The sequence below is a fragment of the Chelonoidis abingdonii genome, chromosome 3 (assembly GCF_003597395.2).
Source record: "Chelonoidis abingdonii isolate Lonesome George chromosome 3, CheloAbing_2.0, whole genome shotgun sequence".
NCBI lineage: Eukaryota > Metazoa > Chordata > Testudines > Testudinidae > Chelonoidis > Chelonoidis abingdonii.
In genome coordinates, this window is record NC_133771.1 from 167,510,020 (window position 1) to 167,526,564 (window position 16,545).

The following is a 16,545-nucleotide window of genomic DNA, read 5'->3' on the forward strand; positions in this document are numbered from 1 at the left end:
CCAATTGCCCTTAAACGGTGCAATTGTTCTATGCTAATGTCTGTGTTCCTGACACCTGGATTGCAACATTCCAACAATTTTGCTTAAAGGTGCAGGCAACATTTCTTTAATCCTTCCTATTCTTACAATATAATTCATTCTACTTTCACAAATGTCATATTGTTTAGGTCTCAAAGTTAGGACCTGGTCCCCCAAAGTATTGACTGTCTTCAGTGGTGCAGGCTTGTTGTCCTAACATATAAGCAAAGAGATCATATATCTTACCCTGTACACATGCAGTTTTCTTGTCAACCTGTTATTCCTTTCAATCAAGCCATAACAAATGCAAAATACAGTAAACCCTGCCTGCATATGGCTGACTTGAAAATATGATTAGATACATTCTGTCTGTATCTAAGCAAGCCAGGATGTCTGAAGACCGAGCCAAGTTGAGGGGTATTGGAGCTGACCGTAAAATAAAAATACATAAAATCATTATATACAAAGCCACTGGGACCACTGAGATACAAGGAATATCAGAATATTCTTAATGGTTTATTGCTTCCTTGGCTTAGACTCATCCAGGTTTGACCTTTCATTGCCTCTGCATTTGGTATACTATAATGAAGTGCTTTCCATGCAGAGTAATTTCCCTTGGAATCACCTTTTCCAAACATTCCTTAGGGATACAGCTGATGTATATTTTGGACAGTAACAGACTGGGGAAGGTGCCAATGACTGATATTTGTTGCTGGAATAAATTTACTGAGACCAGTTTTATTAGAGCTACTAATTAGAATATACATGATAAACCTCCACTGTACCTTGTATAAAATGTAAAACTAAAGTGTAGAATACAGCAATCAAACATCTTTGAGTTTTTGGCCATTGTTGAAGGTCATAGTGAAATGGGGTTGCTGTAATATATGGCAATTATGGCTCAAAAACAGTCTTAAAATAATGACTTGTAGCACATTCATCTGCAGATTTTAAAATGCTTTACAAAGGTGGATAAACAGTCTCTTTTCCAAGAAATGGAGTTATAGAGACTGGCCCAAGTTCACAACAGCCAGCCAGTGGTAGAACCAGGAATAGAACCCAAGTCTTATTGTACCTCATCCATTGAATCATGCCACCTCCTTGCATTTTAATACTACCTTTTATCTGAAGTTCTCAAAGCACTTTACAATCGTGTTTTATGAAAATTAAGCCTCATAACACCTCTATGGGGTAGGTCAGTGGTTTACAGGCCTGAGTTCAGAAACCACTGACGTGCGGCCATGTCTGGAGTATTATGTAATAACCATTGAACAGGACATAGCACCCCACACATCAGTTTAGGACAAAAACTGAGTAAGAAAAGAACATCACCAATTAAAGCTTTAGAGAAGAAATTTAAGGGAAGTAAATCTGAATATGACACCAGTGTTAACACAGTAAAGGGCCTCCATTCCACCCTCAGTTGCCTTTGACACTGTTGATCATACCCTACTTCTCGAAATCTTGTCCTCTCTTGGCTTTTATGACTCTATCCTTTCCTGGTCCATCTCCTATTTCTATGGTCATTTCTTCAGCATGTTTTCCTCTCTGCCATTCTCCAAGGAAGCCCCAGTGGCCTCTCTTCTAAGCCCAGGTGCTGGAACGTTTTTTATGGTGGGAGTGCAAAGAGCCATTGAACCAAACAGTAAACCCTGTATATAATGGAAACCACTTCTACCCAGGGGGTGCGGTAGTACTCCCCGCACCCCTAATTCCAGGACCTATGTCTAAGCCCAGTACTCTTCTTCATCTGCACCCTATCTTGATTGATCTCAGCCTCTTCTGTGGCTTCCACTACCATCTCTGTACTAGTGACTCAGAAATCTACCTTTCTACTCTGGACATGTCTACTTCCATCCTATCCTGCATCTCAATCTCTCTCGTCAACATCTCCTGTTAGTTATTTTGCCATGAACAAAAACTGCACATAGTCAAAACTGAACTCCTCGCCATCTATTTAAAATTCTTCCCACTGGCACCCTTTCTGCATTCTATGGAAGAAAATGAAGGTGCTTGCTGAAGCAGACAAATAGATGGTGTGTCACTGATGGAATGTGGAGGGGAAGAATGGTATGACAGCATTCAGAGTGAATAAGAAGATAGGAGATAAGTTGTGAATGGCCTTAAAGGGAAGGACCAGAAGCTTGTATCTGATGAGGTGGGAAGGGAGAAAATTGGAGGATAGTGACATGCATTCAGGGTATACTGGGAATGCTCAACAGGCCCTGTCATTACCTGGAAGGATTCTGGAAGAAAATGAATATATTTTTAAATTAGATGGAAAATATATATGTGAGTCAAAAATGATAGCAGATCTGTATAGCTGATCAGTCAGTCACAAGTTTGCTGTAGACAGTAATGTTTCTAAGTCCTCCAAACTGCCTATGGATATACATTAGAAAAGCACCTAAGATGGTTTTAACTGTGCCTGTGGAAAGCCTATTGCTAGCTGATCAGCAGCAATAAGCCATTGCACTCTACAAGAAAAAGACACCATAGAACTTTGAAACAGGATGAGACTAAATACAGAGCAATATGGAATTACACCCAGGCAGAAGAAAGTGAGATCCCTCCAACTGAAAAAAGCAGGCTGAGAAAAAGAAGTTCTAAAGCAAAGTAGCTATGGTTCTGTTTTGAAATTTTAGACAATTTCTGGGCTAAAAGTAATATTATTGTGTTAGTTCACTGTTTCTATTGTTGTGGTGTTCAGATCACCTTTAGCATGTAACAGACCCAGTTCCTATAGTGTGCTGTACCTATTGGGTTCTGGGAAGAGGATGGGCGAAGCCCACCCACTGCTAAAGGATCCCACCCTCAGCCTAAGGGGAGGATATAGTGTGCTGTAGCAGGGTGGTAACCCACTCCTGTCTTAAAAGGCTTAAAACAGCCCGGGGAGAGGGCTGTGGCAGAGAAGGAAAAGCAGGACTGATTGGGGAAAGCAGCCTCAGCTTGGGGCCACGCCCCAATCAGGCTGAGGCTGGCTTAATGACGGCCTAGCTGGCCCTTATAAGAGGGCCAGAAGCCAGAGACACTCTCTCTAGCTTTGAGAGGGAGGGACCTGGCTGCAGGGAGCTGAGAGAAGGTACCTGGAGTGAAGCAGGGCTGGGGGAAGATCAAGGGAGCTGGGGAGCTCTGGCCTAGAAACCCCCCAGGCTGCGGCCTAGTGGAAAGCCAATTAGGTACTGGGGTTTCAGGGGGCAGCCCACGAGTAGGCAGAGGCAACAGGTCCAAAACCCCCTTGCCTATGATGAGTGGCTTTTACACTGCAATCTGCCCCAGTGAGCGGAGGCTAGATGGTGACTGGCAGTAGCCCGTGACTGAGGCAAGGTGGTGACAGAGGGTTGGGGATTCCCCTGGGTGGGGAGACCCTGAGACTGGGGGGGTACTGCCAGGGGGAGCACCCCGGCCTGAAAGGGCCACTGTGGTCCAGGAGGGACTTGGGCCCAGCATGACACTAGCCTGCAGAGGACGCTACGGAGGCTGGAAGAGCTAATTTCCTGGATGACCAGCAGGAGGCGCCGCAGAGGTGAGTCCTGCCCCGTTACATCGTGGTGGAGAATGCAGGCACGTGTGGGCCGCCCTGATACAAGGGGCTAGGGCAAGGACTGTGGGACAATTGCACAGATCCTTCAGGTCCTTCACTCGGTGGAGATGCAGGACGGAATGAGGGACTATTATTGGAGAGCCTATGTGGCCCAGCTTGCCAAGCAGCAAGCGGGGCTGCTTCAGCTGCTGCAGGGGAGAGCACATGGACCTCAGTGGGGGCCAGGCACCTTGGGCTGGAGGCCGGTGCCAGGGCCGAAAGACTGTTTCGCCTGTGGGCGACAGGAACACCTGAAAAGGGAGTGCCCCTAAAGGGACGGAGCAAAGAGACTCTGCTTGAGACATGGTGGAGAGACTCAAGTGCCCCCTGTGAAGCTAACAGGGGCTCCAAACTTGTTGCTTCTGTGGGGAGTCAGGGCACAAGAAGAGGGAGTGCCCTCATGGAACTCACAGGGCCAGGCCTAGCCCAGAGGTGGCCAAAGGAAGGCACTGGCTGTGCTTCCTGTGCCACAAGGGCAGCTGTGAAAGATGGCCTTGCCCTCAGAGAAGGAGTGGGAGGCAGGAGGATGGGGCTTGGTCGGAGATTGCCCCTAAGGAGGGGGTGATAAAGACTAGGGTCCTAGAAAGGGGATTGTCTGGGGCAGAAAAGCCCCAGGTAAAAAGTGGAACCCATGCGGGGGGGGATGACCTACGGTGGGGACCCAGACAGACAGGGGAACCCACGCAGGACTGGGACAGACTATGGTGGGGACCCAGACTGCAGAAGATGGAAGCAGGTGGCTCCTCTTGATAGAAAATCTGCTGCAGGAGAGAGACCACCTGCAGGTCCAGCTGAGAAGGAAGCTGGGGAGGTAAGAACTCCATCATCAATTTCTGCTTCCAGCTGGAACATCCCCAGAGCCCTGAACTTTGACTAGGTGTTCAGGTCAAAAAAGGAGTAACAGTCTGATTCAAAGTGATATGGATGGTTCAGCAGGTGGCACCCACACCTTTGAGATTTTGCTAATCCAGTGCTTCAGGATGGTGTTTGGGGGCATTGTGTTGGTGGAAGCGAAGGTGTGAAACTGATCTCTTGACATTTTGACCTGGAAGATCCCTTGTTTTGGTTTTGTTCAAATTCCAGATGAGTAGCTACACCTTGCCAACCAAAGTGCCTGGATCTGCCAGGTATTGAAATCACTAGGGTTATGTACCTTTCAGGCTCAGCCACTAAACTGCCCCAAGAGGTTCAATGGGAAACTAAAATTGCCGTGTTGGTCTGTGCTGTTAAACAGCTCTTGTGTTCCCTCCCAGAGATGACTGTGTTTGAGTGATGGGTTATACTGTTTATAAAGCCTTCCATCAAGCATCACAAAGTGTTTTACAAATACTAATGAGTTAGCTTACCTTTCAGAAGGGTATACTTTTCCAAATTATACATCCACAATGCCACAGATTGCTAATAGTTATTGAACTTTCAAAACAGTCCTCCTTTGGTCACCAGAGAAGGTAATGTCACAGCATCCCTTTTATATATAAATTAGCTAAAATGCTATTTATTGGGTTATTGATTCATATGTGGATAATGAGGCTCAGAGAGGAGAAGTGACTTTCCCAAAAAGTGAATGACAAAGCTGGGACCAGAGCTTGGGTTTCTTGACTGCCAGCCTAGAGTCTTAGAGTAAAATTTTCAAAGTCACTGAAGTGATTTAGGAGCTTAAATGCTATTAACTTCCTCATTAAGTCAATGAGAGTTAGGTACCTAGGTACTTTGGAAAATCACACTAGGGGTCTATCTGAACGTATAGGCACTTACATACTTATCAAAATCTGACCCTAAGTCACTGGTGAAAATTGGGTAAAGTTGCTCTTGAAAATTTTATCTCTGGTGTCTGGCACATGCTTCCTCTCTGATCATATTATTTGATTTCTAAACCCTTCCCCAGTTGCTCCTCCCCAGATTTGAAAGCTATAGTCTGCTCATCTGTTTTGGATTTTATTATTCTTTACTAGTTGCATTATAATAGCTCGTGAAGTCCCCAGCCAAGAATGGTGCCCCATGACTCATAAACTTTAAGGACAGAAGGGACCCTCATGATCATCTAGACCGGGGGTAGGCAACCTATGGCATGCGAGCCAAAGATGGCATGCAAGCTGATTTTCAGTGGCACTCACACTGTCCAGGTCCTGGTCACTGGTCTGGAGGGCTCTGCATTTTAATTTAATTTTAAATGAAGCTTCTTAAACATTTTAAAACCTTATTTACTTTACATACAACAATAGTTTAGTTATATATTGACTTATAGAGAGAGACCTTCTAAAAATGTTAAAATGTATTACTGGCACGCAAAACCTTAAATTAGAGTGAATAAATGAACACTCGGCACACCACTTCTGAAAGGTTGCCAGCCCTTGATCTAGACTGACCTCCTGCACATTGCAGGCTCACAGAACCCACCCCTGTAATAGACCCATAACTTCTGGCTAAGTTACTGAAGTCCTCCAGTCTTGACCTGAGGTGCTGTACAAATACAATACAAGACAATTCCTGCCCTGAGCTTCCAGTATAAGTAGAAAAGACAGACAGAGGGCAGGAGAAAGGAAGTATTATTATCCTCATTCTATGGTGGAGAACTGAGACAGAGAGATGAAAAACTTGCCCAAGATCAGACATGAAATCTGTGGCAGAGCCAGGAATTTGACTCCATTCTCCAGTGCTCTAGCCAAAAAAATCTATCTTCTCAAAATACTAGATTATATATTATATTTTCTTTATAGAGTCTTTTTCTTTTAAAAAATAGAGACATCCATTGAGCTCTTTATTCTGATATTTCAGATGTCAAGTATCAGAGGGGTAGCCGTGTTAGTCTGGATCTGTAAAAGCAGCAATGAATCCTGTGGCACCTTATAGGCTAACAGGCGTTTTGGAGCATGAGCTTTCGGGTGACTACCCACGGTTCCAGATGCATGTAGTGGAAATTTCCCAGGGGCAGGTATATGTATGCAAGCAAGCCAGAGATAATGAGGTTTAGTTCAATCAGGAGATGAGGTCTGTTCTAGCAGTTGAGGTGTGAAAACCAAGGGAGGAGACCTGGTTCTGTAGTTGACAACCATTCACAGTCTTGTTAACCTGAGGCTGATGGTGTCAAATTGGCAGATAAACTGAAGCTCAGCATTTCTCTTGAAGTCGGTCCTGAAGTTTTTTTGCTGCAGGATGGCCACTTTAAGTGTGCTATAGTGTGGCCAGAGGCTGAGTGTTCTCCTACAGGTTTTTGTTATATTGCCATTCCTAATATCTGATTTGTGTCCATTTATCCTTTTCCGTAGAGACTGTCCAGTTGGCCGATGTACATAGCAGAGGGGCATTGCGGCATATGTGATGGCGTATATTACATTGGGGACGTGCAGGTGATAACCGGTGATGGTGTGGCTGATCTGTTTAGGTCCTGTGATGGTGTCGCTGGTGTAGATATGTGGCAGAGTTGGCATCGGAGTTTTTGCATGGATTGGTTCCTGGCATAGAGTTACTAGGTGTGATGTGCAGTTACTGTGAATAGTTTCAGGTTGGCAGGTTGTCTGTGGGCAAGGACTGGCCTGCCACCCGGCAAGCCTTGAAAGTGTGGGATCATTGCTCCAGGAGGGTTGTAGATCCGATGATACATTGGAGGGGTTTTAGCTGGGGACTGTATGGATGGCAAGTGGAGTCCTGTTGGTTTCTTTCTTGGGTTTGTCTTGCAGTAGGAGGCTTCTTGGTAACGTCTGCTCTGTTATTCTGTTTCTTATTTCTCGTTCGGTGTATTGTGTTCTTCAGATAGCTTTGGTGGAGATTTTGTAGGTGTTGGTCTCTGTCTGAGGGGTTAGAGCAGATGCGGTTGTACCTCAGTGCTTGGCTGTAGACAATGGATTGTGTGATGTGCCTGGGATGGAAGCTGGAGGCATGAAGGTAGGCATAGCGGTCGGTAGGTTTTCGGTATAGGGTGGTAATGTGACCATCACTTATTTGCACCGTGGTGTCTAGGAAGTGGACCTCCCATGTAGATTGGTCCAGGCTGAGGCTGATGGTGGGGTGGAAGCTGTTGAAATCGTGGTGGAATGATTCAGATGCTTAGTGTGGTTCAGCTCTTAGGATAATGTAGAAATGTGCTGAATTTCTCTCTATCCAATTGTACTACGGTATTTCTAAGGTGCACCTCACCATGGTAACCTGCCAAACTCCAAATGTGGAGTGTACTGTGTGACACAGACCCCAAATCGGGAATACCAATAATTATTGAGGCTGGAGATATTAAATGTTGTGGGATTTGTTCTAGCTGTTTGTATAACCCATCCCTCAGTCTCATAATTCTTTATTTCTGACGTAAATGATTTTCAGCAATAAAAGGTGTGGGAGGGAACACCAAATTGATGTGGAACATAGGAAATCTGGAACTAAAATGAATGAATCCCTTCAGAATGAAGCATGCTTAAGAGGTATAGTGGTATCTAAGTGCCAGTTAGAATACTCTCAAAATGCATTCTGATTTTCTGAATTTACTGGCAGTCATTCATAAAAATAATTGTCCTGTGTGCATGAAAAACTTAAATGTGGTGATTTAGTAATGAATCTGAGCTGTCAGAAGGTGTTCTCTGAGTAATCAGACATTCCTACAGGCACAGCCTGCCTGAGGAAAATAACTGAAGAACAGTGATGGGAAGGCAAAATTTTTCTGAAATGTTTCATCTCAGGAAACAAAGGATCCTAATCTTTTGTATTGCAAATAATCCAGTGCAGCTGCTGAAAGCAAGTAAAGGACTAACAGCCCTCATCACTGGTTCAGAATCTGAGCCATTTGAAGTGGTTGTCTTTGGGAATCCATTAATATCCTTATTTTGCCTTTAGCCCTCATATATTGCCAGTTCTCCTACATGCAGATGCACATACTCTGCAAAAGCAGACCCTAGCGCCTTGTGAAGTCAATTTACACCTGAGCAAAGTGAGTGCAAACCACTACAGTTCTGGTTTGGTAGCATTTTGCTCCAACCCTAAACAGGGGTAAATTATTTCAAGTTGCAAGGAAGTGGAGAGCCAAGCACTTATTTTTACTATCCAAACCTCTTTGGCGAGGAAATGTCATAACAATAGTCTGTCTTGTGATATTTTGGCACTTTTGCTTCTAGTCCTGGCTGCTAGATGTTCTATGCATGTGTGAAAATGCAAGGTGGTGGATGGAGAAAACTTCTTCACAGATTAAAAATGTTTGTTTTTTTTTTCTCTGAGGTTAGGTGAAGATTTAGGCCAGTTGTTGTTTTATTGGAAGAGATTTGTCTAGAGGCTCTAGCCAGACTGCCTCAATTTCCCTATAGGCCAAACGAACCATAAGTAAATAGTGATTGGTGTGTTTTTTAACAGCACTATACTACATTAAGGGGACACTGCCAAGTTCAGGTTCATATTCTTACCTGGGTTTCAATTTAAAGTATTGAAACAGACACATAGTTAAATAACAAATTAATTTGTCACTGTTTATGCAGGTTTTTTGCTTTTCCACTGAGATTTGATAATGATGGAAAAAAATATCAGTTTCACTTTTGTTTTTAGTCTGTTTCACTTTTGGCTCACATAGCATTACAGTACCATGGTGTCTGAATTGCAGACAGTGAAGGGGGGGAATGTTTAAAGCCAAACAAAAGATCTGTTTCTAGCGGCTTTAAAAAAATGTTTCTATTGATATTTAATTTTGTAAAATATTTTATTGGCAACCAAAATTTGGGGCCAATCAGTGTGATGTTTTTTTCTTCAAGGCAGTGGGAATAAATGTAAACCCATCAGAAAATCTCTAACATAAATAAAATCCCTACTGGCAGCTAACAGAATAATATATGCCACCAGCAGTGATGAGACTAAATACATCATTTGGCAAGGAGGAGCCAGCCACAGAGTTAGAACTTGATGTTTTTCTTCTTTCCCATAGATCATTTAGAAGGCAGTATGTTGCTTTTCAGCTGGTAGTCTGAGTCATTCCTGTATTCTAGAATTGGGTCTCACTTTTCTTATCCTGGCTCTCTAGCAGGTTCCTTCTTTGAAGCAATAAAATGGAAAATATTAGAGAAAAGCAACTTGAAAATAACAACTCATTCTAGAAAGGAAGGATATCTGAATATTGCAGCTTCTAGTGTTTTTAAAACTTATTATCCAAGGATTGAAGGAGGAGCTGAAGGACACATCAGATTTTGATGAAGCACCATAAAAACAGAAGGCTATATAATGGCTATTTCCTAAGTCGAAGCCAATGTTTTTATTACACTTGGGCTCTTAACAATGCAGCCATTTTTAGTAAAGGCCCAAAGGTAATATCTTCCTGTTAGACTTTCCAGCTTGATGCCTCATTTCTTTTTCTCTGTAGTGAAAACTGGCAGCAGTCTAACACGGTTCTGAGTGACTGAATACCTATGTGATGAACCTGGATTCAGATTGAAAAGCAGTCAGTTATAACCACTCTTTTTCTAAGCACGCTCTTTAGTTCCCAGTTTCACCTACCTATCATTAATTTTATTGATCTCTACAGATTGTTTTTGTGTAATTTCCAAAGGTACCACAGCCAGACAAGATGATTGGGTAACTCAAGGTGTTGGTGACTAAAAGCTCTTTGGTGGCTTACGTGAAATAGGGTGGTTGGCTTGCTCAACTTTCTAGTCTCCAGAGCCTGATTTTTCTGTGAAGCTGAGCCCATGCAGTTTGCATTTATTTCAGATGGCATGAGAAGTGCTCAGAACTTCTGGAAATCAATTTAAACTAATTGGCACCCTAGCTAGTAGCCTCATCAGAGAGGCCAAAGAATGAAGAGAAATAAACCTGAATTCCCCATTGCTCAGATGGTTGAGGTACATTGTTGAGGTTGTATGTGGGAAGCTTGCACACCCTCTGCCCAGGCTGAGCATGTTGTGTGAATAAGTACAAGTTTTCAGTTTCTCAGTCTCAAAAATATTGAGCACTGAATCATCGGAATCAAATATTTCTATAAACTGTGTTAACAGCCTTGGTCTGAGTCTGCTTTTGTTCAATGCACAGAACTTCTAGGGGAGCTCCATGCAGGAGCACCAGCTGCAGAATTAGTCCCTTCATTTTTGACATCCCTCTCACCATAAGGTTATTATTGTATCTCCTGTGTTGCCTCTCTTATTGCCTCAGTGATTTGTCTCTACACCCTTTCTACTTCCTCATTATTCTGGTCATGACTGGAAACTAAAGGTAATCAGTGAAGCATTTCATTATTCAAATCACTTGGAGCCTGATTCACACCAGACTATACCCTGCTTCTTTATGGCCTTACACCCATACAGGGCTAGCTGGCTGCTCTTACGTACCCCTTAAACAGTTCTATTATAACAAACTGGCTGGTATGCATATGTCACTGCCCTCTACTGGATAGAATCAGAACTACTCAAATGTGTCATAGCCCCCATACTGCTTGCAACAGTTCTTTATCTCAACTGCTTTTACAGCAGAAGAATATGGGTTTTATTCCCATTGTTGTTATGAAATTCCAAAGACCCAAGTTAAGCAGCAGAGTAACAATCTGAGAGCCTCTGATTTATAACAGAACACCATTGCTATACCATGGTGCACAAGCTTGATGTAGGTTTTTAATATGTGGAGAGCATAATACACTGTGGTTGAGCTCACAGAAGAGTACATATTTGTATTGTCTGGCAGAGGTCTGGGGAGCCTAGAGTCAATTTACAGTAGCTGCATTACATTTACCCCTTCTTATTTCCCCCAGGAGCCACATTTCCTTGTAACTGCTGCCTGCCATCTGAACAATTGCCTGGGCATGATCGGGGTGCTCATCTCTTTGGAAGATCAGGCCTAATGTTTGCATAGACCCCATTAAGGTCTGACCTCCAGATTTTACAAGCAGATGATTAACAAAGTCTTCAAAATCAATTAGCAATTAAAGCCTTTATTCTGGAATTAGGCCCAAATGAGTGCCCTTCAAAACTAGCGATAACTGGCATTGATCTCCTTGCATCAATACTTTGCATTTGCTGGCACATTCACTTGTTTCTGATGCACGAGGAACTGAGTATTTTATGAAGCTAAATCTCTCCTACCAAATAGCTTCTCTGGCTAGGGCTGTGGTGATTCTTTAACATAGCAACAGAGAATAACACATTGCTCCACTTGTACATTCTAGCTGATATGCTAATTGTGCTTTCATTAGTGCCTGGTTGATGTCACCAGTAGAGTTTAAAAAAAAAAAAAAGCTAAACAGATGAGGTACTTTTCCACTATATTAGAGCATGTACTTTAGCTGCTGGGTTTTTTGTTTTTGGACTAGTTCTAATTTTCTGTGTGACTGCCACTGCTCACTGTAGCATTCAAATATTGCCCTGGTGTATTACTTCAGGAACTGAGTTCTTTATGAATAAAGAAAGGGGGAAGAAGTTGGGAAATATCTTTTTTTTTTTAAATGTTATTACTGCTTCACTTTAGGTAGAAAGGGTAGCTAGGAGACTGAATGCAATTAGAGTAGATAGGTAAAGTTTCACATTCATCACTCATATAATTGTATATGCGTATCTAAGTATCTACAGAGTTCAATTATCTGCAACCTTCAATACATACAAAACCACCAACCTACGTCACTTTGAGCTTAAGCAGACTCTCTAGTAATAGGATTTGAACATGCAGTTTTTTCAGGGCTGACAGTAAAAACCACCGCAGTGATAAAAACACCTGAACAAGTGTAGCATGCAGCCAGGGCCGGATTAACTTTTTGTGGGCCTGGCACCAAACATATTTGTGGGACCATTCTGGGGAATGAAGAGGCCAGGGGCAAAAGCACAGTGGGCAGGGTGGATTTGATTTAAATTACAAGTCAGGAAGACTCAATTTAATCATGGTTTTCTACATAAAAGTGTATTCTTGTTGGTTGGAATAACCTTAATACATATTCTTCACAACTCAGACGTAGGTTTCATTTTTAGAAGGTACACACTATACGTTTTTAAACAGTGATTTATTTTGAAACTTTTCAGATGAGTTTTACAGCTGTGTCAGAAAATGAATGATTGTTTGGTTATTTCATTTACCAAAGATAACTGAAGCAGATATTTATGAAATCATTTGGAGGTGAACTATCTCCAGTTCAACAGGTTAATTATTAATATTTGGAGGATTTTCTTGCCATGCTGTATTAGGAGGAGAACATCACCAGACAGACATTTAAATTGTTTTAGTTAACTAAAACAACGTTTAGTATTCTGGATTTTTTTTCTTCAACAGCAAACATAATAGTTTAACAAAAAAGCATATGTCCCTCGCTTCTCATATTTATCTCCAGACTTTTTCTCCTTGTCCAGATCTATTCCGCCCCCAACAATCTTCTATTCATTGAACTTTTTGAAACTTTTCACTTTTAGAGAGAGAGGTAAGGGATTGACTCTGTACACAAATTTGCAGAGGGACAATAGGGTTGAGGTCTGTTATTTCTCACCTCTATATATTTATTTAAAAACGTTTTTGCTGTTAACAAGCTTGTTACCTCTGGAAACACTGATCCACAGTTTGAGAACTGCAAAACTAAGCATCTCTGATGGTATCTTCTAGACTGAGCACAGAGTCCCATTGGGTAGATAGAAAGATTAACCTAAATAATCTATACAGAAGCCTGTGAATCCCCATAATATTGGGTCCCTAATCCATGAACTATTGGAACTCATTTACAAAAGCTTTCTTAAACATTACATGAATATATAGTCTCATACTATAGAATTAGAATTTATAATCTCTATTCCATGATGAGATATAGTAGGTTTTTTCCTCAAAAATCTGATTTAAATTAAAAAAAATGGATTTTTTTAACTTACAAAAAACCACATTGATTTTTATCCACCCTGACAATGGGGCATGGGGTGTGTGTGGGGAAGGATTGATGCCCAGCTAGAGTGAGGCAGGGGCTAGTGGCAAGGGCATAGGGGGAAGATTAGTCCCTGCTGACTGGAGCAAGGCAGGGGCCGGGGGCAAAAGTACAGCAGAGTGAGAGCTAGGATTTGTCCCTGGAGCAAGGGAGGGGCCAGGGGTAAACTGCAAGTGCATCAGGGCTGGGGAGGGGGTAAACAAGATCCTGTCCCTGCCCATATAGAGCAGGTACCTACCTTTTCACTGGTTCTAGCCTATTCTCTTCATCTGTCTCTGCACTGAGCACAGGGCTGGGGGTGCAGGGTTCTGGGAGGGAGTTAGGGTGCAGGAGCAGGCTGGGGATTGGGGTGCAGGGTCTGGCCAGGAGCTAAGGTGAGGAGGGTGGCTCAGGGTTGGGGCAGGAGGATGGGATGTGGAGCGCTTACCTGGGGCAGCTCCTGTTTGGTGCGAGGGGTGCAAGTGGGAATGTGAGGTGATAGTGTAGGAGCTCCTGTTTGGTACTCGGGGTGGGAATTGCGGGGGTGCAGGAGTCAGGGCTGGGTGTGTGTGATGTGGGGTGCAGGAGTCAGGACAGAGGGCTAGGGGTGTGGGCTGGGGTTGTGGGAGTGCTCCCAGCCCCTTGCCTGAGCGGCTCACAGCAGGGGGCTGGAGGGAGTATGCCCTGATTCCACCTTCTCCCACAAGCAGCAAGCGCATGGCAGCCCCGCTCCTCCCCCTCCCTTGAACTGTCAAACAGCTTTTCGGTGGCAGGGGAAGTGCTGGGAGGGGAAACAGGGAAGGGAGGGGACGGAACATGGCACGCTTGGGGGAAGAGAGGAAGGAGGGGTGAGTTTGGCTGCTGGTGGAGCCTGCCCTGCAGCAGGAGCCAGCAGGACCAAGCTTCTGTTTGATGTTTGGAATGAATTTAAATTCATTTTCAATTGTGAGTGATTCTGAATCGAGAAACTGTTTTTTATCTCATAATAAAGTAATTCACATCTAATAAAATAAGAGAGAGAGAGAGAGAAAGAGAAACCTGAAAATGAAAAATCTAGAGCAATACTAATTTGAATCTATCAGAAACCCAATGTGTGAAAGTGTATTGGTTTAACATCAGTGAATAAATAGTACCAGTAGGGACTTTGATATCCCAGGACAGAATACAGAGGCTAGAAACCTATCATTACAACAATTACAGAGATATAATCTTGGGCTTTTGTCCATATGTCTGTCTGAATGGGAAGATTATTGAAGTGTTAATGCCATTGGTTTTGAATCCAAATTGCAGACAGTGATATTTAACTAAACATCTTTTATTTGCCTCTACCACTAGCTTGGGTGCATAGACAAAGTGGCTGAGACTATCCTGCTGTTTGGTTCAATTAAACAGGCAGAGATAAGACCTATTTTTTTAATATAGAAATCTGATACTGCAGGATGAAAAATAACTCTAACGTCTGCCAACAGGGCTGACAAACAAAATCTATCAAGAGTTTAAATTAAGCCATGTTCTTTAATCTGATGTCTTTCATTGGATCTGTTTAATGTTTATATTTTGTTGTTTGTGGGTCACCAGGACAAGGACAAACCCAATGACTTATTTGTTTATTGTTGAGTCTCTTTATCATGAGCTTCTCTTATAATCCATCTACTCAACAGACAGGGGCGGCTCTACGTATTTTGCCGCCCCAAGCACAGCAGTCAGGTGGCTTTTGGCGGCATGCCTGCGGGAGGTCCGTTGGTCACATGGATTTGGTATACCTGCAGCCAAATTGCTGCTGAATCCGTGGGACCGGGCAGGCATGCTGCTGAAGGCAGCCTGACTGCCGCCCTCGCAGAGACTGGCATGGCGCCCCACCACGGCTTGCCACCCCAGGCACGTGCTTGCTGTGCTGGTGGCTGGAGCCTCCCCTGTCAACAAAGAAATACTAGTAATGTATTTCTAGGTAACACTCTTAAGGGAAAGTGCCACAATAGCACTGTTATCTGTAACTCCTGTGGTCTGGACATCCTTTCCAGATACCTGTGCCAGACTTTGGGTGACCAAAGAAGAGACTGTGCCCTGAGAAGCCATCTCAGGTTTTATAGCGAGCCCTTCTTGCTGTGCCGACATGGGCCTAGGGTGACCAGATGTTCCAATTTTATAGGGACAGTCCTGATTTTGAGGTCTTTTTTTCTTATTGCTTCCCCCCCCGTCCCGATTTTTCACATTTGCTGTCTGGTCACCCTACATGGGCCCTAATCCTTGCAATCAACGCTACGTTGACAGACCCCTGCACCCATGCAGAGCTCAGTTAGGTGGATTGGGGCCAATGTAAGTAAAAGTCTGATGTGAAATCTTGGCATCATTGACATAAGTGGGGCCAGAATCTTAGCTGTAGTTTATGCATCTAACTAATAATCGTAATAGGCAACTGTTGATCCACTGGATCATGGTGTACGTATAGAAGGTCTACTCTCGTGTCCGAAGAATCTGCTTATGGCTGACAAGCCCAATTTGAGAGTGACAGCTTGTTACAAGTTCCACAGATTCATGTGTTGTCTGAGTTGGAGTCCATGATTACAACTGCTGCTTTCTTCTTTCTCGCTTTGCTTCCATCCTTTGGATCAAAGCTGTTTCATGTTGAGCTGCATCCAGTGCCAGATGTTCCCTCTAGATTGAATGGGATTCTGTGCGCAACTCCCAGCTGTACTATGGTGACCAGATGAGAGATGTGAAATACTGGAATGTGGTGGGGGGGGCGTGCCAGTGGAGCAACAATAACAAATAAAAAACCAAGAGCCGCTGGAGCACAGGAAAAATTGGTGGGAACTGAGCCCCCACCAGCAGCTGCATGCCCCGCTCCCCCACACCAGCTCGCCTTCTGCCTCCACCTCCTCTGAGCTGGCTGCTGCGTCCTGCTTATCCCTTGTCCCTCCAGCGCTTGTGCTGCCATACAGCTGATTAGCGGAGGCCTGGGAGGGATGGGTGAGAAGGAGGAATGTGGCATGCTTGGGCAAGAGGAGGAGCCAGGGCGGGGACTTGGGAGGGATCCAAGAAGGCAGTGAGGGGGCAGGGCTGGGGGATGGGGCCAGGGCAGCGATTTGGGGAGTGATCCAATGAGGGAGGAAGGGGCGGAGTTAGG

The 16,545-nt window shown here is 43.8% G+C and overlaps 1 protein-coding gene across 1 annotated transcript in view; it reads right to left on the bottom strand.

Annotated features, from left to right (window-relative positions):
- The window catches only part of MIA3 (MIA SH3 domain ER export factor 3), a 221,936-nt gene extending 206,741 nt beyond the window's left edge, over nucleotides 1–15,195 (bottom strand). Inside the window, exon 1 of the mRNA XM_075064319.1 lies at nucleotides 15,182–15,195. The gene's annotated coding sequence lies outside the window, so the exon portion shown is untranslated. The remainder of the gene's footprint in view (nucleotides 1–15,181) is intronic.
- Between the last annotated feature and the right edge of the window lie 1,350 nt (nucleotides 15,196–16,545).